Genomic DNA, 25,942 nt, shown 5'->3' on the forward strand with positions numbered 1-25,942 from the left:
AACATTTGTTCAAGTGCAATCTGATTTTTGGTATTCCAATCTTCCAAATTAAGACACAAGACAGCAGCAAGTAGATACTGAGTAGTGTGAAGGGCAAATGTCCACAGCAACAAACTCCGGGAAAAACTGCAAAGTACTACATCTGGGCAATAAAAATGAAAAAAGCGTATGCAGAATGGGAGGAATAGGGCTAAGCAACAGCACATGTGGAAAAGACTTGGGTTTACTAATAGATCACAGACTGAACATGAGTCAACAGTGTGATGCAGCAGCAAAAAAGGCAAATACAATTCTGGGATGTATTACCAGAAGCATGCAGTATAGATCATGTGAAGTCATTATTGTCCTCTACTCCTCTTTGGTCAGACTTCACCTGGAATACAGTGTCCAGTTTTGGGCACCACATTTTAAAAAAGACATCAACAAACTGGAGCAGGTTCAGAGAAGAGAGACCAGAATGGTGACCGGTCTGCAAACCATGTCCTATGAGGAATGGTTACAGGATGTAGGAATGTTTAGCTTGCAAAAAAGACAAGAGGAGACTTAATAGCTGTCTACAAATATCTCAAGAGCTGTCACATTGTAGAAGGATCATCTTTATTCTCATTTGCACAAGGAAAGACTAGAAGCAATGGGATGAAACTGAATGGGAGGAGACAGATTAGAAAAAAACTTTTCAGTTAGGGTGATCAATGAGTGGAACAGGCTGCCACAAGAGGTGGTGAGTTCTCCATCAATGGAAGTCTTCAAACAGAGGCTGGACAGACATCTCTCTGAGCTGGTTAGTGAATCCTGCTTTGAGAAGGGGGTTGGACCAGATGACCCAGGAGGTCCCTTCCAACTCTACCATTCTATGATTCTATGATTCCTCATTGCTGTAGTTCTGAAGCAAGCATAAAATGGAAAACTCAAGTCCCTTGTTCAGGCAACCGTGAGAGTCCAAACGAAGACTGGTCTTCCATTTTACATCATATCTGTGCGTAAACCAGATTCAAGGGGGGAAAAAAAAAAAAAAGTTAGAAAGAAAATGTACAACAAAAATGGACATGTGAATAAGGCCTACATGTGACATCAAGTTTAAAAAAAAAAAAAACTACATTTACAAATTAAATTTGATATGATTCTAGACTCTTCAGTCTATCAGAAAAAAAAAGAGCCGTTTTACTACTTGAACCAAAAGGATATAATTTAACCATTTAAAAAAAAAAAAAAAAGCTTCAAGGGGTAAAAAGTTCTTGCGCTGTCAAATCAAAAATGGTGAAAAAAAAAAAAAAAGGTCAGAAGAAAAAAAAAAAATCAAATAATATATTCTGGTATAATCAGCCTTCATTCCAAAAGTAGTAAAGCATTTATGAGCTGCACACACTGATTAATTGTAATTATGGTACATCGGTCATTGAAGTAAGAGGGGCTCGCAATCTGGTTTCCAAGAGGAAGTTGAGTGAACAGGCCAATGCATACGTTATCAAATGGAAAAGTATGTAAGAAAGCAGTTCATGAGTGCCTATACCAATGCATTGAAGGAATCATGAAAATAGGCTCCTGTAATGCTGGCACAAGACAAAGTAGCAATCATGAGTTGTTTGTTTGTTTGTTTGTCTTTTCTCTGTACTTTCTTCTCATTGAATGTTTACAGTCAGCCTCTACCCACCCCCACATACAACAGAGGCTGAAGTGGCTGATAACAGAGAGCAATAAACAAGATATTTATGCAATGGCAACACTAAAGGCATCAGTGGGTAAAGACCAGGGAGCTGTAGGGTGGACAGATTGGGAAGCTGTGCCTTTTGCTGCCGCTCGCTCGTCACATGACTGGACTAATGGATCAGGCAATCATGTGCACACTAACACCTATCTGAGCGAATCAAGGTCACAGCAAGAAGTAGGTCAACTGACTCCACTAAGACACCAGGCACAAGCAGGACCTAGATACACTGCGAGCAGCCAGTGACTGGCCTCACGTTATACAACACAGCCCCCTCCACAGCACCCACGCAACGCCTCCACCTAGTGACCACCAGCAAGTCCCGGATCAATGCCGCGCCGGGGGAAAGGAGCCTTTAATGTTATCAACTAAGTCTCTAATCATGTGGGGGAAGACAAAGGTGTTTTTATTACAGGTTGATCTATTATAATTGTATCATGATTGCTGAAATTTGTGCTGCCCTTTTCCTGCCCCTCCCCAAAAAGTAACATTTTAAAATCCCATAAAAAAACTAATAATAATAATAATAATAATAATAATAATGTGCTGAAAATAGAGATTACATGATGGGGTACGATTGGGACAGCATCCTACTTTAGGGTCAGGTTAAAAAAAAAAAAAAAAAAAAGAAGGAGGAGGGAAATATCTAAACACTACAAAATGCTTTTTTTGTGCTGTTTGGTAGCCTTTTTTGCCTTAATGGCGTTTTTCATTTTTTTTTTTTACAGCACCTTTGAAAAAAATAAAAAATATGCATGTTACAAATACAAAAAGAACAAAAGGGGGGGGGGGGGGGGGAGAGAAGTTATGACCAAGTAGAACAGAAACCGGTCATGAATTGAACACTACTTTCTGGCATACTGCAGGACTTATTCACACCTATATGTGCGAGGCCTCCTTCAGACATCGGTGATTTTCTGTTTTTGTTTTTTGTTTTTTTGGATCAGACATTCAATGCGTCAGTTTAAGTTATCCGTGATTTTCACATATGCGTTAATAAAATGCAATAATAAAATTTAAAACTGACAACATACTAATTGCATCAGTGTGCTGTCTGTGTTTTTCACGGACTTACCGTATATATTTGCATCGGATCCACACTAGACATATCCTAGTTGTTGTTGTTTTTTGGGGGGTGGACTACTTGGTTTGCAAAAGCACAGACATTTTACTAGGCACACAGACCTGACATCAGCAGTTCCACTTATGACCCTTGCTTTGGGTTTACTGGACCTTTAAATATCCCTTTAATACATACAGTCTACAGTAGTGCATATTCAACTAGAGGGGTGTGAATTACAGGAATAGTTGAAACTTTTAGATCCGTACATGGAAGACAGGTGTAAACGTACCAAGGACTGGGGAGGTTACACCACAGACTGCACACGGGCGGCATAGCTGATGTAACCTGGTACAGCAGGGACACCAGCAGAAGATCCGGATCTTGGCGCTAGCAGAGAATATTCACCAGTTTCAGTGTTCTGTAGGGCTTTTGTTCCCAGCCAAACCAAAGTGGATTTAAAAAAGAAAAAAAATAGATGTAAGTGATGGACTTCAACTTTGGATCAGTTTCTAGTTGTCGCTGAAAAGGGCGCATCAAAAATTAAAGCGACGTTCTAAAAATTAATTGTGCAGGAAATCATGTTAAAGTGCGAAGCTGGAAAACAGATTGGAGAAAGGCGCTCCTGCACTCCTATCAGCAGCTTAGGCTACTTTCACACTAGCGTCGGGCTCGGCCCGTCGCAGTGCGTCGGGCCGAGGTTACCGACGCTGGCGCTGTTTGCGCCGCACAACGGGTGCAGCGGATGCAGATTTTCATCGCATCCGCTGCCCCATTGTGAGGTGCGGGGAGGTGGGGGAGGAGTTCTGGCCGCGTATGCACGGTTGGAAAAAGCAGTCCGTCGGCAGCAAAAAACGTTACATGTAGCGTTTTTTGCTCCCGGCGGTCCGCCACAACACGGCGCAACCGTCGCACGATGGTTGCGACGTGTGGCAATGCGTCGCTAATGTTAATCTATGGGGCAAAAACGCATCCTGCAAACAACTTTGCAGGATGCGTTTTTTCCCATAAACGACGCATTGTGACGTATTGCAAAAAACGCTAGTGTGAAAGTAGCCTTATCTCTCCAGGGAGCAAACGGATCAGACGTGGAAATTCCAGTGACCCGCTCCTTCTCTCCAATCATCTGAAGGGGAAAGAATAGGGAGCTACACTTACACATTAGTTGGTCAGCTAAACCCTCAAAACTGGGGCGATATACAATGTGTATTGGGTCAGAGACACAGGTCAGAAGTGTTGTAGCGATTTAAGTGCGGTAATCACCCAACTTTCCCCAGCTCCCCTTGCTACTTGCAAAATTGAATGGTCTCCATCTGTAAAGAAAAACGCAGCTCGAAAATGAGCGTTTTTTGCCGCGTTTTTGATAGATTGACTTCACTCCAAATGGTGAAAAATGCACAGAGAATTGACACGCTGCAGATTATTTTCTACACCAAATCTGCAAGTCAAAAATACTCAACATATGTATGACACTTCAGGTTTCTCATCTCCTTTGCTGGCATCGGGTGTTATAAATCTGCGCAGAAAAAAACAGGCTAAAAAAAAAAAAAAAAAAAAAAAGCAACTTGTGCACATAGCTAAGGCTACGTTCACACTAGCGTTCGGCTAGTGTGCGTCGCGCTAGTGTCGGGCGACGCAGCGGCGACGCACGCGTCATGCGCCCCTATGTTTAACATGGGGGACGCATGCGTTTTTGCTTGTTGCGTTTTCCGACACGTGCGTCTTTTTTGACGCTAGCGTCGGACCAAGAAAACGCAACAAGTTGCATTTTTCTTGCGTCCGATTTTCGTCAAAAAACAACGCACGCGTCGAAAAACGCAGCGTTTTTGTGTGCGTTTGCACGCGGTTTTCGGTGCGTTGTGGGTCGCCGACGCAGCGGCGCACAATGCTAGTGTGAACGTAGCCTTAAGGAACCAAGAAGCCTTGAGTTTATTCATGCAAAGTAAAGCTCCTATGATTGAAGAAACTATGTTGATGCACAACTTGCAAGTAAAAACATCGTAGTAACATTGATCCTTACATTCAAGGCAATTTGCAAAACTGCTTTAACCCAAACACATTCACAAACAGAAGAGGATCCTGTGTACGAACAGTACATGGGCCTTCCGTAGTCCATTAGCTCATCTTCTGCAACATTTAACCCATTACCTACCAATTTCCTTTTCTTGGGACGCCTAATCTTTAGCTTCTAGCAACTAAGATTTTATAATTTTTATAATTAGGTCCAATTTTTTTGTGTTGCGTTTGTAAAATGAATGTTTTAAAAATAGGAAATCATGTCATTGTCATTTTTAATTGAATATTGGGACGCCCTTTTCTGAAAAATCTGTACCTGTAAAAATTTTAATTTGGCAAGTAATGGGTTAACGGACTGTGACAGAAGACGCCTTCCGCTATGGGAGGTAGAAGGGGGCTCCTTTACCTCTCGGATCCCTGTGATGAAGATTCACTAAGAGGCATTTCTGCCCCTGATTTGGTCCAATAATAGGTTAATAACATAAAAAAAAAAAAAAACAACAACAACAGTTTATCTATTGCTACATTTTTAAGAGAATGATGAACCAAAACTTCCCAAAAGGAGATGAAAACGAAGCATCTGGGTACAGGTTTGGCTCAGAGTTTAGATAATGATGTGAAACTTCTCAGAGAAAGGACTTGTGCTGTTACCACGCAGCAATTACGGAGAGATTAGGCACCGCAAGAAAAATTGATGCATTTCTGTGCCAAGTAGTGATCACTGTAGCTAAAAGACAATGTTAAGACTTACATATACCTTAAATTTTTTTTTTTCATTACTCTAACATCAGAGACCACAAATTATTTGCATTCTGTAACCATAGAGACAGGTAGGTCTGCATAGGAGCTGCATACACAACACAGATTTTTGATTAAAGACTCACATCTCAATATATTTTCCCATTAGATTTATAATAATAATGTATAAAAAGAAAAAAATTTGGAGTTTTGAGGGATTTTTGGGCATCGGCTAGGGATACCACAATTTTGTAACTTTTTGCACTGCATTTCTGACTAATTAGCGATAAGACCAGATTGTCCTTGACCTTTGTTACAGAAAAGTATATACATGTTGATGAAGTTGTGCCCGACGCTCAGTTTTCCCTGCCATGTATTCGATGGCTAACAATCATCGCAGCAGCTAATTGGCAGAACCAGAGCTAGATCGTTGTCGAGCCAAACGCTGATTATAATAATCATTCTGACGTTTACTGCACATTGTCCCTCGTGAGTCATCATCTGCAGTCTGAACTATGTGCTGCAAAAAAAAAAAAAACGACAACAGAATTCTGCATTGAAAGACATGAACATCAAGTGTAAAGAGCAGCGCCAAAGCCTCATTGCTTTACTCCTATAATAATAATTTTATTTATATTGTGCCATCATATTCCGCAGCACTGTAAAATTAATGGGGACATGTACAGACAAAGATATTAAAAAAAGCACTCCTAAATAAAGAAGGGAAGTTAAAAATCAACTAAATTAGGAAAGCGCTCTACCACAGATATCTAAAACCCTCTAGGAAGGAAACAAAACCTTAGCGTCAAGTATCAGACTCCTATTCGATGAACATATAGACCTTCATTCAGCTTTCCATCAAAGCAGTATATATCATCTAATTTTCCCACTATTAGGCCTGTTTCACATGTCAGTGGCTCCGGTACGTGTGGTGACAGTTTCCTCACGTACCGGAGCCACTGACACACGTAGACACATTAAAATCAATGCATCTGTTCAGATGTCATTGATTTTTTGCGGACCGTGTCTCCGTGTGCCAAACACGGAGACATGTCAGTGTTCGTGGGAGCGCACGGATTGCATGAACCCATTAAAGTCAATGGGTCAGTGTAAAACACGTACCACACACGGACGTTGTCCGAGTGCAGTCCGTGTGCTGTGCAGGAGACAGCGCTACATTAAGCGCTGTCCCCCCCCCCCCCACTGGTGCTGAAGCCGCGATTCATATCTTCCCTGCAGCAGTGTTTGCTGTAGAGAAGATGTGAATAATTGTGTTTAAAATAAAGATCTATGTGCCCCCCCCTCCCACCCCCTGTGCGCCCCACCGCTGTTCTGAAAATACTCACCCGGCTTCCTCGCTGGCGCTGCTTCCTGTTCTGGCCGCATCTTCTACTGTATCAGCGGTCACGTGGTGCCGCCGATTATAGTCATGAATATGCGGCTCCACCTCCCATAGGGGTGGAGCCGCATATTCATTACTGTAAATGAGCGGCCCCACGTGACCGCATACAGGAGAAGATGCAGCCAGAACAGGAAGCAGCGCCAGCGAGGGAGCCGGGTGAGTATTTTCAGAACCTAGATCTTTATTTTAAACACAATTATTTATATCTTCTCTAGAGCAAACGCTGCTGCAGGGAAGATATGAATGGGGCTTCAGCACCAGATGATGCGTGTGGTACCCAGTACGGTGCGTGTGGTACCCAGTAGGGCACACGGGCGGCACACTGATGTGCCACAGAAATGTAGGGGCACATGGACACGGATAATTCCGGTACCAATTTTTTCCGGTACCGGAATTATCTGGACGTGTGAGACTGGCCTTACATGTAGAGCAGATGTCACAACATTATATTCTAGCAGTAGGATCAAGGATTCACCGTTCTTTGCCTTTGGATGGAAAGTCACTTTGAGCCACACAACTCCCCATCCATGTCATGTATCCATCTGCACGGCTGGAAACATTGTTATCATAGAAAGATTATTTGGCCTTAAAAGGGGTTTTCTGCTACTTCGGCACATTATTCAATAAGAATGTGGCCAGATCTTATTTAATAAAGCCCTTTTAATAATTTTTTTTTTTTTTAGGTCAGTAGTAGTTTCTGGTCACTCAGATATACCTTTCTGGCCCAGACGTCACCTCTCTGCTGTCCAGAATCCCAGAGTGTCTATCAGCCATATTCTCCTTCTCCCCTCGCTTCCTCAAACTCAATGTGGACAAATCTGAACTCATCATCGTTCCTCCATCCCATAGATCTTCCTTACCTGACCTATCTATCGCAATCAATGACATCATGCTTTCCCCCGTACCGGAACTCCGCTGCCTCGGAGTAACCCTTGACTCTGCCCTGTCCTTCAAACCGCACATCCAAGCTCTTTCCACCTACTGTCGCCTTCAGCTCAAAAATATCTCCAAAACCCGTCCTTTCCTCAACCCTCAATCTACTAAAATGCTTGTGCATGCCCTCATCATCTCCCGCCTTGACTACTGCAACATCCTTTTCTGTGGCCTCCCTGCTAACACCCTTGCACCTCTCCAGTCCATCCTTAACTCTGCTGCCCGACTAATTCATCTCTCTCCTCGCTACTCCTCTGCTTCCCCCCTCTGCAAATCTCTTCACTGGCTCCCAGTCCCTCAGCGTATCCGGTTCAAATTACTAATACTGACCTACAAAGCCATCCACAACCAGTCTCCTCTATATAGCTCTGATCTAATCTCCCGATATCTTCCCTCATGTAATCTCCGGTCCTCCCAAGACCTCCTTCTCTCCTCCACACTTATTCGCTGCTCACCCAACCGCCTCCAAGACTTCTCCCGAATATCCCCCATCCTCTGGAATTCTTTGCCCCAACACGTCCGACTATCAACCACATTCGGATCCTTCCGATGGAACCTGAAAACCCATCTTTTCAGGAAAGCCTACAGCCTGCACTGACCCCGCTGCCTCCTCACCACTACCGGAGCTACCGCCTCACCAACACCGGAGCTCCTGCAACCCTCAACCTATTGTCTCCTTCCCCACCATCTTATAGAATGTAAGCCCGCAAGGGCAGGGTCCTCGCCCCTCTGTATCAGTCTGTCATTGTTAGTTTACTGTAAGTGATATCTGTAATTTGTATGTAACCCCTTATCATGTAAAGCACCATGGAATCAATGGTGCTATATAAATAAATAATTTCCCATCATTTCCATACTGTAAAGCAATGGCATACTAGTTACTCAACTACACCAAGTATCCGCATTTAGGATCGGACTTATAAGTGATACCTGCTATGACAGAATGTGAGCTGGGACAGACGGGATGTCATGAGAAAACAGAAAAAGCTCAGAGGGCAGCATCACTTGGTCGAAGACAAAAATCAAGAAAACCATAGCATAGGCACAAAAAAATAAAATAGTAAAGTAAGTTTGATCCAATGCACCTGTTCACACACTAAGAAAAATACATGTTCTAGAACAGCGTGGGCTTACATTTCCTTTATCCTCCACAACAAGTTACATTTACTTTTGGAGCACACACCACTCTGCTATGGAAAAGGACTATCCCACATCTCCTTGTCGTGCACTATTATTCAGGGGTCAGTTCACCTTCATCAGTATTTATCCAGCACTATAGGTCTGGGAACTCACTTTCTCTCACTTCCCAGCATGCACTGCACTTTCCACTGTCTTGCCTAAACTGAAAATCTGCATCTCTGTGTCAGTATGCAGTTAGATAAGAGAGCAGGAGACCAAGAGCCGCCCCCAATTCTAATTAAAAACGACTAGGTCCTGGCAATTCATAGGCGACACATTCAGGCCTTTTTCTTGTGGAGATCACCAACATTTACTGATACGTGCCACAAGTGCAACATCTCTTGCTCCCAAAAGGGTCACAGCAAGTATATGGCCCATTTTCCATTTTGACTTGGACAGAGGGGTATATAGTAGTAGTTGATGGCTCCATATTTATATGCATGTTGTCAAATAGATCTAGCCGTTTAGGACCCTCGTACTCCCATGCACATTAGATAAAAGTTGACTGACCACAAGGATTATGCCAGGATCAGCTGACATATATAAGGGGGTCTCTAGACTGACAGATGACGACAAGAGGAGAGGACGATCTGGCCACAGTAAGTTTTTAGGGTATGTGCACACATTACAGATTTGCCTGTGGATTTTTCTGCACTGAATCTGCATCTCTTGGCAGAAAACGCAGGTGCGTTTTTTTATGCGTTCCCACGCGTTTTTTTCCCACAGCATGTGCACAGTGGATTTGGTTTTCCATAGGTTAACATGCTACTGTTAAACGCATGGAAAACTGCTGCAGATCTGCGGGAAAATCTGCAACGTGTGCACATCGCCTTAATGGTCAATTCCTTTGTGTAGAGTCTGGCAACGGCCCTCTCAAAAAACACCGACGTGTTCTTGGGTACAAGGGAGTCAGAAGACATAGTGATCAGCTAAATGCCATCTAGTGTGTATGGGGGGTCCCCATTACTCAGCAGCTAATAGGTACAATGGTGCTGACAGAGCGACTAATCTCCATACAGTCCCCTTGTTTTAGAGCAAGACTGGTGAGCGGTGCTCTGAAAACTCACTCGTTTGCCTATTCCAACAGCTCCAGGTTTACGTCTGGGTAATCAATTCCAGACTGTCAGGAGATGGAACATTTAATCACTATTCATGATACGCTACTGCCGCTCGTTGCCAGGTAACTATGAAATACAGTAATATTAATTTTGGTACACAAGTGTTTTTCCAGAGAATCTCCGGAGGCCATGATAGCCAGTCTAAGCCATGGATTTATCCAGGAAACAGCCTCTCTAAAAAACCCGATTCAGATACAGTCTGCTAGAAAGAAAAAGGATATTTCTTGTTAAATTGTAACTTATCAGGAAGCAGAGCTGGGAAGATTTGTATCACTTGAAATCCCCTGACGTAATGGCCACACAAATTCTCAGTACTGACTACCATTAGACGCAGAGAACACGAATGTATTGTGCTTAATGGGATTTACCAAGTTTAGTTATCCCCTCTCAGAAGAGAACATTGTGTCTGAGTACTTAGAATGGAGATCCCAACTTATCCCTGGAGTGACTGGGTCACAGACCTCTGTAACGCACGCTTTGGTTTAACTAGCTTTAGAAAGAATTTTACTTCTTTATAAAAAAAAAAATAAAATTTAAAAAAAAAAAAAAAAAAAATTCAGTCCCTCGGCAGCAGTTTGTTTTGAAAAGAAAAATTTGCTTTACTCACCCTCCCCGAGTCCAGTGATGAGTGTCCACCGCTGCTCCAGTGCTGCAGACAATAAGACTTCGTTCCCATAATGAGTTTTATTTTTTTTTTACGCTTCATATCTTCAAAAAAAATGCAAGTAACCCATTTTACTTAATGGGTGCAGAAAATCTGCAACTTCAAGAACTTCAACAATGGAACATAGCCTTACAGATCCCAGGAGCAGCGGGAAGACTCCACTTTGGATCCTGCGGAGGATAAGCAAAGCCCAGTTTTGTTTTGTTTGCTTGTTTTTTATTTAAAAAGTGGGTTTCTGAAAAAGGAAAAACCATTTTAGGCCTCCTGCACAGGTCAGTGTCTCCAGTACAAGTGGTGACAGTTTTCACACAAAACACACACGTAGACACATTCAAATCTATGGGTCTGCGCACATATCAGTGTCCAAAACACATTACAACATGTCCATTTTTTTTTTTTTTGCCAGCAGCAGGGCCGCAATACACTGATGGCATCTGTGTGTCATCGGTGTGACACATACTGGCGTCTGGGAAAAGCAGGACAATTAGCGCTGTTCCCATGCCCCGAGTGCTGAATCCAGCTCTCACCATTGAGAGTTGGGAGTCAGCCCCCACCGTCTGTACACCGCATGTACAAAATATTTAAAAAAAATTAAAAAAAAAAAAACACCACCTGGTTTCTCCCTTAATTTTCTTAACCAGCTGAGGGAAAGCTGACAGTTAAGGGCTAGTGTTAATATTCTGGGAAGGGGCCAATAGCCATGAAGGTTCCCAGCCTATTAATAACAGTTCACAGCTGTTTGCTTAGCCTTTACTGGTTAGTAAAAAGGAGAAGACCAGGAGAAAAAAAAAAAAAAAAAAAAAAAAAGATGATGTGCTGTCCCCCTAATTTAAAAGGCTAAACAGACAGCTGCAGGCTGATATTATTACGTAAAATGTCTCATGGTGAGAGCCGTGACGTCAGAAAGGTTAAAGCAGTTCAAAGGTTGGCTCACACAGAGCTTACCGTGAGAACTACTGCCTGTGACCTGCGGTAATCTTATTTACGCCACCGATCGTCACTGCAGCAGAGTTCTCATGCTAAACCCAGTGTGTTCTGGCTAGCGTGGTGACCGATCAAATTACTGATGTCACCGCTCACCAAAACCATCCAGATGTAGAAGACTTCAGGGGTGGTCGTGGGACCTCATCATTATGGATCATCCGCGGACAGGTGAGGATTACTTCGATTTTTTATTTTAGGTTAATAAACGGGTAAAAGAAGAGGGTCAGGGAGGTTTTTTTGTTGGTTTTTGTTTTCAAATTAAAAGGACTTTTGTCTGCATTTATTTATTTTGACTACGTGATTAGTAATGGGGGTGTCCGATAAGACAACTCTCCATTACAAATCTGTGGGCTTGATGTCAGCGGACATAAAACAGCTGACATCAACCAGAAAAATATTACCGCACTTGCCAACACACCAGGGCAAGAGGGAAGAGCCGAAGCTAAGCGACATAACTGCGCCATTTCTGAGGCGGCTGAAGGCTGGTGTTCTTAGTCTGGGAGGGGGCCAATATCCATGAACCACCTCCTAGCCTATTAATGACAGCCCACAATGTGTTTAGCCATTGCTGGTTACTAAAATTTGAAGTGAGAACGGGGACCTCAAGTTTTTTTTTTTTTTAACTAACCAGTAAAGGCAATGCAGACAGCTGAAAGTTGTTGTTAATAGGTTGGGAACCTTTATGGCTATTTCCTAGAATATTAACACCAGCCCCCAGATATCGGCCTTCCCTGATCCGGTTAAAAAAAGGTTAAGGGGGACCCCACGCCATTTAAATAAAAATGTAATGCAAGCGATAGCACAGACTCCAACTCTCAGTAACATCGCCTGGTTGCACTGATCGCAGGTAGCAATGAAGAGAGCTGGATTCAGCAACCAATGCCTGGGAACAGCGCTAACTGTAATGCTTTTTCCTAGACGCTGTTACACTGATGGTGCACAGCCATGTGACACATGGAACACCGGTACTAGTTTATCCAATACCGGTAATATCAGGACATGTGACGATGCCTAATGGAAACAAAGAAACCAAGTTCATACCAAATTATTAGAAAAACAAACAAACCAAAACAAGAAAACAGAACTCCCAAGGACCATTCCATAGTTACAGGTGTTATATTAACACTGTTTAAAATTTATAAATAAATTATAAAGAAATATACTACGGTAAATTAGTTTTAATGGTAGAAATATGTATTAATACATATTTTCAACTTATGTTGTGAAATTACAGCTTCTATTTAAATAACAGTGAAAAAAAAAAAAACTCTGATTACCGCTACTGGGTGTTCCCTAAAAAAAAAAAAAGACCCAGAGTCCTGTACAGAGTAAGGAAAGCTCCAAACTCTGAACGGGACAATAATTATATTTTGTTTTTTACTGATTGTAGTTAAGATCCCATTCTATTATATTAGATATTTATTATTATTATTATTTTTTAACAAAAAGATTAAAAAAAAAATTATAGGACTGTTAACCCATTATCTACCAATGTCTTTTTTTTTGGACGCCTAATCTTTTGCTTCTAGCAACTAAGATTTTATAATTTTTATAATTAGGCCCAATTTTTTGTGTTGTGTTTGTAAAATGAATGTTTTCAAAATAGGAAATCGTGTCATTGTCATTTTTAATTGAATATTGGGACACCCTTTTCTGAAAAATCCGTAAAAGAAAAAAAAAAATGTCTAATTTGGCAAGTAATGGGTTAAGGGTGTTACACAATCCAAATGTTTTTAGTTTCCTGAGGTTTCTAAAAGCAATACCTTTTCTTTAGGGCAGTTTGTCCCCCCCCCCCCCCCCCCCGTGACCGCTCATACAGTAGAAGGTGCGGCCAGGACAGGAAGCAGCGCCAGCGAGGGAGCCGGGTGAGTATTTTAATAACAGCGGGCGGGCGCACAGGGGGTGCGAGGAGGGTGGGGACATGGATCTTTATTGTAAACACGAGAAACAAAGAAGATATATGCTGCAAAGAAGATATGAATGGCGGCTTCAGCACCAGTGGGGGGGACAGCGCTTACTGTAGCGCTGTCTCCTGCACGGCACACAGACTGCACACGGACTACGTCCGTGTGCGGTACGTGTTTTACACGGACCCATTGACTTTAATGGGTCCGTGTAATCCGTGCACTCCCACGAACACTGACATGTCTCCGTGTTTGGCACACGGAGACACGGTCCGCAAAAAAAAAAATCAATGACATCTGCACAGATGCATTGATTTTAATGCGTCTACGTGTGTCAGTGGCTACGGTACGTGAGGAAACTGTCACCTCACGTACCGGAGCCACTGACGTGTGAAACCGGCCTTAGACACATTTAAACCACCAGTACCATTTTAAAATATTTAGAAGTGGAAAAAAAAATACATTTTCAAACAATTTACAGGGAAAAAAAAAAAAAAAAGTCTACATTTGAATCTTAGATGTTTATTATAACTTGAAAATTGTTACTTTTAATGCAATAACTCAATAACTAGGCTAGTACGATTAAAAAGATGTAATATAATTGGTGTAATCAAAATTATGTACATTTACTTTTTAAATCAGTAAGGTTAAAGTTATAAGATTAATTTAAAAAAAATTGTGGTAATGTTCAGTCGGGATGGAATTCCCCCCCCCACGACCATTTTTCATATGTATGGTCATGCATACTGCAAGCATTTTATAGCAGCAGTGAAGAAAGTTGACAAAAAAAAAAAAATTAGTCTCCCCAGTTAATAATGGTAATGTATTTGTAAAAATTGGATGCCATATGATTGATCAGCACAGGATCTGATTTTTCTTGCGCAATCATAGTCGAATAGGCAAGTCTCATCTAGAAGAATATAGAGGAAACTAGTGCATGCCCTGATTTTTTTCCATAAGTGAATATTTGGTCCATTGAAAAAATAAATAAATACTTTGCCCATACTTTGCTCTCTTTACAATTGTCCTACATATAATTTTGCCTGCAGAATTTCTTAAATGTCAATGTCAGAGCACAGCGACTTATCTTGTCAAGAGAAAATTAGAGAACCAGTTATACCACTACAAGAGCCAATTTTTTTTGTACTTTAGAAGCCACGTAACAAAAAGTTTCACCGATATAAAAAGCCTCAGGGGTTTAGGATGCACCGCCAAGCAACCTGACCATGTACACAAATACAGGCGCACCTAATTTAGCAAAGTCTCCATAGTTATAAGTCTTTATTATCAGACTATTGGACAAAACGTTACTTCGGCTATGGACACCTTTGACTTGGAAAAAAAAATGATGATTTTTACATATGTTAATAGTTAACTTTACTGAAGAAAATTGCACTAGCTATAATTTTGCAATCTTTATTAATTTTTAGAAGGCCGATCAGCACCTTATTTGCTTATCGGCGATTGTTTGGTCCAGAGCCGTGGAGTCTGTAAGCCAAACCTCCGACTCCTCAATTTCCATGACACCGACCCCACCATAATGGGCTCTGACTCCGAAGCCCTGGTTTGGTCACCTGTCTGCACATACACACTGAACTATATGTAATACATCGTCCAGAGCTCATAGGCTACAATTGTTCTCACAGCGCAAGTCCTGCTTACTCAGAGTAAAGAACTGGTGAGAACGATGATCTATTTAGTGCAGTACAAAAGATCATTTCACCCAACAAACAAGCGATCGACTTGTTCGTCCGCCGGATTAGATGGCAAGAGTTTCGTGAAACGAGGCACAATCTTCCTGCTCTGCAAATGGACCGTTACAGACACTGCAACATTGAAATGTCAGAACCTGCCCATCAGCTCATTTAAAGGGCATAGCGAGCCAAACCCCAAAGCCTCTCCATCACCGTTTTTTAACTGTTCCAACTTGATTTTTTAAGTACTGAAGAACCCCTTTAGCAGTATGGTAAACGTATAATAATTCCAAAATTAAATCTTGGAACAAAAAAAAAAAAAAAAGAAGTGGTCTAAGACCAAAACAAATTGGACAACAATAAAAAGAAGCAACAGTCAAACCAAGTAGAAGTCCAATAAAGAAAACCTGTCACAATGATCGTGCAGTCCGATGGGCTAGCAGAAGTAGCTTATGAGGGAATGCTGTTGACCACAGACTGGAACCAGACCTGGAATAATTGCAGTTGGATACGGCGTTAAGGGCCTCATACACAATACATAGGTGCCGGCCGAACCATGTAGCCAACAGCTTTTCTCTTCCGATTTCACCATACACTGGAGTACTTGCTCTGGAGAGCAGTTTTGTAGTCCTTACGAGAGAGTCGCTGCCAAACTCCCATGGCAGTGACTTATCTAGCCAAGAATAAAAATGGATCAGCAGTCAGAAATCCGACAAGTCAGATCCTTACCTCCTGCGACATCATATGTTGGAGGGAAGGGAAGAATCAGGAGGCCCCCCAAACACAGACTATCAGTCCAATGTGTATGGGGCCTTTACCATTTACCATAAATTTTAATGCGGTTTAATTCAATAAGGGTTCAAATAGGAAAACTGCATTATTTTATCTGCTTTCAGAAAATTGCTACTTTAGTATCTGAATCTCTGCTTGTTCTAAACTTCCTACATATTTGCATTTACTTGCAAAACTATTAGGCAAACATGAAGACAGGGAACAGGAGCAGGAGGAGGAAGGCTCAAGAAAAAGCTTAATTTAATTGTAATACTGGGAACCGAAGCAGCCATGGTGAAGAAGTTGATGGGAGCCATAATCAAGCAGGTTGGCTGCTGATGACAGATCTTATTATGGATGTTTTTATGCAGACATCCATGACAATAAATGATCAGACAAAAAAAAAAAAAAAAGTATAATTAAGACTACCAGGATGCCAATTTAAGATTTTTTGGCTATAAATCCACAAATTATTTATAGGTGGAGCATCACTGACACGTCAATGGACAGTTTAAATGCACAAACTGTGTCCAAGGGGTTATCGAAAGCAATAGGTTAATTTAATAAGGAGTACAAGGTTCTTTTTTTACTTTGGATAACAAACTGAAATAAATGGCTCAGTTGAGGGCACTTAAAAGTGGGATTCAGATGTAAGCTCTGACAAAGTCATAAACAGGGGGAAACATATGGTCTGAACCCAGCCTTCTACTTCTCCTTCATAATGGATCTACTTCTGGCTTTGGCATTAAAAAAATGAAAAAAATAGCTGTGTATGAAACTATCACTACACACAACGGATGTACTTCACTCACAAGAAGATTGATACAGTTGTATCCTGTCAAAGCAAACTCAGCAGCACTATAGTATTAGATTTCTACAGGTTTTCAGCCTCTGGAGTGGAATATAAAGTATTTTCATTCTCCAAGAAATTATAAAGATTTACAAGGAATTACAAGAAGGCCCCAATCCATCAAGGCATGCATTCTGTACGTCGGTCTTGATGAAGGGTGAACTGGGGTAAAATACGCCAAATTCATTAAAAGGTTTGACTGATTTTGAATTTTGAGCATTTTTCAGCTGTCGAGGGGCTGGAGCACATTTCTATCACAATTTACAGCACTTTTGCATGTACACCATGTAGAAATTTGTCGGCTGTGCTCGACCATGTCCTTTCCGTGAAAAGTTCCTAGCTCTTTTCAAAAAGTTAAAATTAGAGCAGCCGTAAAAAATGCAAAAAGTTACGCTTTTTCTCAACTAGGAGATGCACAATATTTCGAACAGTTTATAGCCAGATTTCTGAGAAGTCAATTATGTAAAAGCTGCAGAAGTTTACATTACGCAGCATTCTGCAGCCATTAATACGCCAGTGTGAGAGTTAATACAAACAGTCACTATTCATTCTTCACGTGTATTACGAGCGGATCACGTCCTCCTGGGACATCTGGGGGTTAGAAAGCCACTACATATTATGAATCGCAGATCTTCCATTTATCCAGTGCGTTTGGGTTTCATATTAAATGAATTTATTTTCCTTTGTTGCTGAAGAAGTTAACGACCCCTTTTTATGCTGGTTATAAACTTGCAGCACCATCTCACAGCTGTTCCTGACCTGGTCATTTCCTCTCCCCATAAAATCTGATCAGAACTTCTTTGCCAGTGAAAGCTTTGCTTTTTATCTCCTTGTAGAAGCTGTTCTGAATTTGAGATTGTTGCGTGCCGTTTTTGGGTGTATGCTTTCCTCATTGTCCTATTCCCATTTGGTTGGTACATTCCTATACTTCCCTATATACCTCTCTACCTTTGGTGAGTTGTTTTGTAAGGTTTAAGATAAAGCAAAAAAACAGTCTCATGTGTTAATGCACTAGCATTTCTGTCCCAGGCCTCCTGGGGAACGGGGAGAGGACAGCTTAGGAAGTAACAGGAGAACAGCAAAGCTGGTGGCCAAACCTCCTCACCTTCAGAGGTACTTTTGGAAGCAGGGATATTTAGGGCCCCAATCCTAGGGACGGTTCAGGGCCCCTTTTCCTAGTCACGCACAGTCACTGAATGACACAGTGATTCTTTACCGGTTACGTCACATCAATAGCGCTATGACCAATCACTGCCGATTCAGACGACATGAGCCACTGACCTGTGGGCTTTGCTTCCACTTCTGTTCACATGATATCATAGCTGCAGCCGGTAAACAACCACCGACAGTGGCAGAGATGTGGCACCGCACCGGGGCGGGCGGGTACCAGCTCGTTCTATAATTTTACACACAGGCATGTCAATCGCGTGCAGAAAGGGGTTAACCCTATTACACCTTAAGTTACATAAAACCAGATGACCTCTTTAACGATTGCATCACTAACAATAAGGCAACCATTCTAGTGTAACTATATTTATCTCCATGTAAATTATAATTGATGCTGCTATGCCGCCACCACCACTTAACGACATCCACAAAAGAGAAAGATTTAAGAATAAAACCCACATACTCCGTATAATAGAGACGCATTGTTTCCAGTACGAGCAGTGACACAAACAGGGAGTGGGTTGAAGTAGATCAGATTTTTTTTTTTTTTTCACTTATCCTTCATTGTGATATTGTTTCAAGTGTGACAGCAACGACACAAACGTCTCCTACTCACAACAGCTTTTTATAAGCTCAAAGAAAGGGGAAAAAAAAAAAATGCTGGTGAGTCACCTCGCTAATAACGCTGCGGGTTCACGCACCGAATTAAACAGCTACTGAGACCGCAGTCAGATTGTGCAGTCGCGTCCTTAATTCAGCAATAAGCGAGAGCATAAAAAAAAATATCAATTCACCCTCTGCATCGCCTCTGAGCACAGAATGTGAAGAAGGAGACTTTTACGTAAGGCGGATGACAGCGCCTCGCCCACGGTCTCACATTAACCTACTGACCTAAATGTTTCAGAAAGAGGGAGAGGAGGAGAGGCACTGGCAATACGTAAGAGGCTGCGCACAGATCTCAAGGCTGATGTGATGAAAATAAGTTATCCTGTGCCAGTAATCGACCAACTCGCTGCTATTGTGAAACTACTATTCCCAATATACCCGCTGTTAAAAAGGAATTTCTGCTATTCTTCAGGCACTGTATACAAATACGGGGAGATTACAGAGTGCATAGCTCGGCTGATCCCACAGGGTTTGGGTGGAGAGGCAGCGTGCACGCTCAGCTGCCATTCCTTAAGGAAACCTCCGTATTGCAGACACATTGCTAAAAAGGATCTTTCCATTTCCTAGAAGTGATCATCAGGATCCTACCAGTGGGGCACCAGGCAATGTAACATTTGTGAATAAAACCCCGTTCTTAAATCAATTTCGAGATCTCAACTTGCCGTAAATCGAACCATACTGTCACATGTCATTGTGAGACCTGCGTGACTTGTTCTGCGCCCCACACCAGTGACAGGTGGATATGAGTTTTCGGCCCCTAGATGCAAACAATGGACGTTTCAATTAGGCAGAAATACTGAACAGTAGGGTTGAGCGAAACGGATCGTTCATTTTCAAAAGTCGCCGACTTTTGGCAAAGTCGGGTTTCATGAAACCCGACCCGATCCCTGTGTGGGGTCGGCCATGCGGTACGCGACTTTCGCGCCAAAGTCGCGTTTCGTATGACGCGCTTGGCTCCATTTTTTCAGCCAATGAAGGAGCGTGGGCAGAGTGATGACATAGGTCTTAGGGGCGTGGACGCCTATCGTCATCTTGTCACTTGTGCGCTGTAGCGATTTGAAATGTGTAACACCAGCTTTTCTGTTCAGGGATGGAAGAGAAAAAAAAAATCCCATTGACTTTGCATTGGGTTTCGTGTTTCGGTCGATCCCCGACTTTTCGCCATAATCGGCTGATTTCACTCGACTCGACTTTAGAGATAGTCGGGTTTCGCGAAACCTGACTCGACCCTAAAAAAGTAAAAGTCGCTCAACCCTACTGAACAGTTAAGGAAACGTAAGAAAGAACGTTACAAAGTGGAAAAACTTTGCAGTACACAGTATCGTACTTGAAGCCACAGAAAAGGGCCCCCTGCAAGAACAATTTATGAGCCATTTTTCAACCCATCAGCTCATCATAATGAACAGTTCCACCTGCTTTAGAGGCAGAAGGAGTCGCCTACTCATTTTTCACCAATGATATGCCGGCCCCTGTTTGGTGCGATGCTCACATCTGTGCAAAACGTTATCATACCGGAGGTTGAGAATAGAATGAGGTCCATCACGCGCCATTGGTATCCACCGTGCCGAATTTACAACGCAAATGTGAAGAGCGATAAAGTTGTATTTAGCAGCCAGTGAATGCCACTGCACCCGATGAAGGTGCCAAGCAGAGAGCGGCGTTCTTACCTTCATCCCAACTACTGTGGTGTCAAGTTAAATACAGCATTTTCTTTAATTATACAGCACAAATCATATAAATACATACGGTAAGTAAACTTGTGAGAATCCGTACGCAAGGTGCCCTACATCTCTGCATTTTGCTGCACCAGTCTTAAAGACAGTCCCTACAACATGAAGGTTTGCATCCATTTTTCAGCAAATTGGGGAGGAAAGGTTACCGTTTAACATTGTATACTCTACTATTTACATGTATATTACCATGTGAGAGCGGAACTGCACATATTATAATCAGTTAGTAAACAAGATCACAAGCCACAGACTTCCACCCTCCTTTTCCATTTTAACTAAACCAACTCAAAAGATATTGATATTTCAACCATTGTGGCTATAAATGAAAAAATAAATAAAAAAAACAAACAAAAAAACAGGCAACTCTGCAAGCAGACTTCTATTTTTGCTGAAAGCTCACTATCAGACCTATGTGCTTCCATGGTTACAGTAAGCAATCATGTAATCTCTTCCTACAGTCATACTCTTTAAGGCTAGGTTCACATTAGCGTTTGTGCAGCACATCTGCATGCCAAAACGCATGCGCATCATCTTGCACATGACGCAAACAAAAACGCTGCGTGTGCATGCGTTTGTGTTTTTTATGTGCATGGTGGAGGTGGTGACATCATTTTCTGGACATGCACAGTCTGATGTACGCATTGCGTATCGAACGCATGCGTACGCATTTCCTTGTGTACCAATGCGGTCCCATAGATAGTAATGCGTTTTTTAACGCATTCATCCGTATGCGCATGCCTGCGCATATTTGACACTTCCAAAAAAAAACCAACATGCTGCGCCCCGCGAAACGACCCATGCGTACACCATGTTAAATATATGTTTTGCGGATCTATGCGGATCAAGCGCTGCGCACAAAGACGCAGATGTGAAACCAGCCTAACATCTCCTACGTCAAGCTATTGCAGTGCTGTGGAGTTGGAGTCAGGGAAATTGAGGAGTCGGAGACTTAATGACTCCACATCCCTAATAACTAATCTTCCAAACTTACATGGTAAAAGACAAATGATAGAAAAGCAATCAAAGATTTTGTGGAAATGTAAAAGCAACTCAACATTGCACATGTGGTCAAGTATTTAACAGCTGGACAACAATGATTAAGAGTTATGGAAATTAAAGGGGTTGTCCACTACTCAAACTACCTCTTATATATTTTAATCCCCATGATAAAAGAAAAATCCAACAGAAGCCCACATCCCCACATCGGGGCAGGTTCAATGCTGTTGATGACAGGTCTTGCGTGACGTTTTTATGCTGCATGGGCGCTGTGCCAATCAGCGGCCATTAATGAGCTGCAGTTCTCACACTTCTCTTGGAGGTCAGAGTGTCATCCGAGGGAAGATTGCTGCAGCGCTTATGTGGCATAACAATGTTACCGATGTGAAAGGAAGGTATAATTTCTTATGTTACACAAGGGAATACAGAATTTAAAAGAGATCACGTCACCAAATCAAAAGTGGCCAGGGTTTTTTTTTTGTTTTTTTTTTAATAGGACATACAGTTCTAGTAGTATCGGCCTTTCTAGTTGGAGCCAATGTTTACGGTCTTGCTCACAGGGTGATGATGATGCAGAGCAGTCTAAAAAAAATTATATATAAGAAAAAAAGGAAAACAGCACACACAAAAAAAATAGAAAAAAGTGGGCTTTTAATGCCTGAACGGCGTGGCAACGTTTCGGGATTAAAAAGGATTGTATATCCGAAACGTTGCCAAGCCGTTCAGGCATTAAAAGCCCACTTTTTTCTATTTTTTGTGTGCCGTTATCCTTTTTTTCCTTCTATGATTGGAGCCATTGGAATATTGGTTTGGAGAGCTTTGCACTACAAGTGTGGTAATATGATGCTGAGAGATATATATATATATATATATATATATATATATATATATATATATATATATACACATATACATATATATACACATATACATATATATACACATATACACACACACTCTCCAGAGGATCCTGTGAACCATCCCACCTTTGTAAAGACCGTAAAAATTAGCAGTACATTAAAAATTCCATATATCTAGGACACAAAGGTACATTTTGAGACCCTGTGCACTGCAATATAGCTTTATAAAGAAGCACCACAAATAAACAAATTCAATAATTATATACAATGCACAGGGCACCAATTTCAGTTCAAATAGCCATGAGCAAGGGGCTAGAAGAGAGGGCATGAAGGCTGGCATTACTCAGGTTAGTGCTCTGCCACCCATTACTATTCAACTGTAATAAGTATACAGTGCACAGTATGTTAGACATTAATTTTCTGTGCAATGCTGAAACTGACCATTTTAAAAGGGTATCTTTATAGCTTGGTAGTTTAATGCAAAGGTGGTGGTTTAGGGTCTCAAATCACAGTACAGTTGCCTGTAGCCATTGCATTCAATAAGTGAACAGTATGCATTAAGCACCTGAGCTCCCTCTAGTGGTGACTGCAGGCAGCTATCAGTATTGTCAACATATGTATCTGTGTGAAGGGAAGCAGAGAACATGGAGTTTTGTATCATGCATCTTTATAAGATGATATTATAAAAGAAACAATGTTAAAACATGTGCATTAACTTTATCCTTTGTATGATGAAAAGTTCTGCAGCTTTCAAACATCCATCATTTCAATCACAATTTTCAGAACCTCTGCTTGCATTTTGAAAATAAAAGTATTATGAAAAGCCAAAACTGGTCAAGGTATCAATGACATCTAGCCAGTCTATCTTCTTTGCACTTAGTACACCCACAGGACAGAACTCTCCTATCATGAACTGTGCTGATGGAAGGAACCTAGGCTGATACATTGTAACAAACCCACAACCAAAAGTTTTCATACTTTGATTTTTCCAATTCACTGACCACAAGCTAATATTTAATGTAGTTGTACAGGATTTTTTTTATTTATTTTTAAAAAAAAAAAAACTTCACCCTTCTTTCTACAGGTCGTGTTTGGTTTTGCAACTCAGTCACGTTGTTTTGCAGAACTGAGTTGCAATATCAGACGCAACCATTTGATAGGTGTCCTTCGAAAAAAGCAACTTTTTTTTTTGTCTAATCTTGGACAACCTCTTGTTTTACTGTATGTAACTGAAAAACCTTCTTAAAGGAGAATAAGGGTATGTGCACACATCGATGGAATCTCTGCGGATTTTTCCACACCTGTTTTTGTAAATCTGCAGGTAAACCGCACTGTGGATTACCTGCGAATTTACCGTGGTTTTTGTGCGGATTCCTATTATGGAGAAGGTGCAAACCGCAGCGGAATCCGCACAAAGACTTGACATACTGCGGAATAAACAACGCAGCGTTTCCACGTGTTTTTTCCGCAGCATGTGCACTGTGGATTTTGTTGTCCATAGGTTTACATGGTACTGTAAACTCAGGGAAAACAGCTGCGAATCCGCAGCAAAATCCGCAGCGTGTGCACATACCCTAAGGGAATGTGCACAAGTAATTGGTGCAGAAATCTGTACAACATTTCTGCATCTTGTGGCAAGAAAAATGCTGCATAAAACAAGTGCGTTTTCCTCACATGCGTTTTTTTGGTGCAGATTTTTCGCCACTTGTTAGTATGAGTGAAATCTGCAGCAAAAATACTGAATGAAGTCACGTGCTGCAAATGTAAGTCTGCAAGTCAAAGAGAAGCAACGTGATCATGAGACGTCAGGATTATCATTCACTTTGCTGGCGTCAGGAAAGCCTTCAGGTTTTGTGACAAAAAAAAAAATTAAACAAAATTGCAACGTGTGCACAGACCCTTACTGTTCATGTGTAACTACAATAGGTGCACCCAAGCCCTGGAGCTCAATAGCTTCCTTTGATCCATATGAGAAAACCAATATTATCAAAGACTCGTGATAATTGTTGGCCCTGTTACTGATATTTATCGTATATATTACTGATATATTATCGTATTGGGCCCCCTTTAACTTTACGTTCTGCAACTGGCAACTTAACCCCTTCCTAAAACAAACAAACAAAACCCCCAGCATTTAACCTGGGTGAAAAACCTCATAATTAAAGATAAACAGGAAGTAAACCACTGCAAAAATTAATCAGGAGTTACCCAAGCAAACGTTAGAATAAAATCATTTCACAAAGATCGACTATAATAAAGAAAAGATAAGAAGATACCGACAAAAAAAAAACCCACAATATAAAAGTATCCTCAGTAATAATCAATATGGGCCAAAACTGGCACGGGAGGAAAGTGATGAGCAACGGCAACAAAAACAGTCACAGAGAAGAATATATATATATATATATATATATATATATATATATATATATATATATATATATATATATATATATATATATATATATATCTCAAAGCGGAGCGTTTCCTGCAATAGATCTAATAATAACAATAGTAAATAATAAACAACAATAAATGATAATAAAGTGGTAATGAAGGTACAGTCCGGCATCGCCATGAATCGCACCCGTCGCTATTGCGCCATTACCAGGGTGCACACACGTAACCTTAAGGTTCAGGAGCCGCTGATCATTTCTATGACAACAGTTACTCAGTAATTTGCTGTAAATATTGCAGAGTTGCCCCCTCTATCCTCTCTCAGGGCCCACAGATAATAAATCCCTGCACTAACAGCTGTCAGGCACAGTGGGGGCCCCCAGGGGCCCATGCACAACAAACTAACAGAAAGCATACGCTCCACCCAGGACTCTGCATGGAATAATCACCCCCAAGCCCAGGAATCAGAATAACACACCTGCACGTGTAGCCCAGGGGAGACCCTCTGTCCCCAAGAGCTTGCACTCTAGGCCCCGCCCCCTTTGGGAGCCAACAGCGCTGTCCCGGGCCGGTGCAGAGCCAGGAACCGTGTCCGTCACTCACCCGTCAGCCGCACGCACCGAGCTCCTCACACAAACAGCCGCGTCCGTGACCTACTTTCTGCCCTCACTAAATGTCGCACCACTAACCTACTTTTCAGCCAATGACGTTCGCCGGCTCCCCGGGTGTCCATGCCAACCAATCAGACCAATCCCTGTCACCAGCCGGCCAATGGTCGCCCTAGCATGAGAGACGTCTCTGCCTCCTGCGCCACTGGATGCGTCCTCCAATCAGAAGCCAGCTTTGAAAACACTGGGTGGGAGGATGTGGAGATTCGAGGAGGCCATGTTGCTGGTGGCAGGATCTGGTCGCCCTGTTGGTTGTGGTAGGCAGCGGTTCAGACTGCAGTGGGGTCTCACAGAGGCACAGTGGCACCGCACTGTCTCTGATTAGTGACCATTAGTGAGGTTTCACCACAGACAGCTATCATTTATAGGTTTATATGGCTTATAGAGTCGTAGTTATCCTGTTACCTTTCAATGTTTCCTCCTTGCCTTCCGAGGCGCAT

General features: G+C 41.8%; 1 protein-coding gene across 3 annotated transcripts in view; it reads right to left on the minus strand.

Annotated features, from left to right (window-relative positions):
- Window positions 1–25,547, minus strand: part of BMAL1 (basic helix-loop-helix ARNT like 1) — a 52,413-nt gene extending 26,866 nt beyond the window's left edge. The window contains exon 1 of one of the 3 annotated variants that reach the window (XM_069740027.1): window positions 25,438–25,547. The gene's annotated coding sequence lies outside the window, so the exon portion shown is untranslated. Of the gene's footprint in view, window positions 1–3,057; window positions 3,198–25,312 lie in introns of those variants that run through there. The other 2 variants (XM_069740028.1, XM_069740029.1) reach the window with 2 other exon arrangements.
- Window positions 25,548–25,942: the final 395 nt, after the last annotated feature.

The sequence above is a fragment of the Ranitomeya imitator genome, chromosome 9 (genome assembly GCF_032444005.1).
Source record: "Ranitomeya imitator isolate aRanImi1 chromosome 9, aRanImi1.pri, whole genome shotgun sequence".
Classification (NCBI taxonomy): domain Eukaryota; kingdom Metazoa; phylum Chordata; class Amphibia; order Anura; family Dendrobatidae; genus Ranitomeya; species Ranitomeya imitator.